The sequence below is a fragment of the Populus euphratica genome, unplaced genomic scaffold, assembly GCF_000495115.2.
Source record: "Populus euphratica unplaced genomic scaffold, PopEup_1.0 scaffold1844.1, whole genome shotgun sequence".
NCBI classification, from domain to species: domain Eukaryota; kingdom Viridiplantae; phylum Streptophyta; class Magnoliopsida; order Malpighiales; family Salicaceae; genus Populus; species Populus euphratica.
This window is the reverse complement of record NW_011501669.1, coordinates 25432-26314: the sequence shown is the minus strand read 5'-3', so window position 1 is coordinate 26314 and position 883 is coordinate 25432.

The following is an 883-nucleotide window of genomic DNA, read 5'->3' as shown; positions in this document are numbered from 1 at the left end:
TCATTTTAATTCTTTAAAATAAAATATATTTTAATATCAAACTTCATTTTTTTTTTATGTTTTTTTTTTGTTGGAAGAGAGATTGGGTCATTGAATTCTAGTTTTAAGAGAAAAAATAGTCGTTTGTAAAGATTTTGACCACCAAAATTATTGGTTTTTATGTCAAATAATTCTATATGACAAGGAAAGTTAAGATTATATTTTTTTTTTCTTTTATCCTGGAAACACCTTAAAAAACATATTTGAGTTTTGGAAATTTTTTGGTTTTAGGTCATTTTTTATGTTTTTTGAGGCCATGAATTGGTTTAACAAGGTTTTTAAAATGTCTTTTTAAGTGTTTTAGGATAAAAAAATAAGTGAAAAATGAGTTTTTAGATTAAAAAATCTAGTTTTTACGGTTGTTTACTATTGCAAAAAATCATCAAATTTTTTTTGTTCAAGTCATTGGAGAGGATGACTCGTTGTCCGCTCCATTCACTTAAAAGTAAAACTAAAAGCTCACGTATATGGCTATAAACTTATGCATGTTTTTTTTAGTGGAGAAATAGACTTTATGAATGGATGATTAAGTAAAAGTTATTAAAAAATAAATATCAAATTCAGTTTAACTCACAAATCAAGTCGCGTGCGACTGGATTCATTCAATATATCATCGTCTCGATACTTTTTTAAAAAATATTTTTTTGATTATTTTTTATAAGTCTTTTTTTTAATAAATCGATCTATATTTCTATTAATTATCCAAATTTTCTTTAAATTTATTGCATTAACCAATTCATATTGAGTTAGCTATTATATGATTCGGTTGAAAACTCACACCAGGTTGAATTTCAAGATTTACCTATTTATTTCGGTTTAATAGCATAGCAAAAAAATTCCCTAC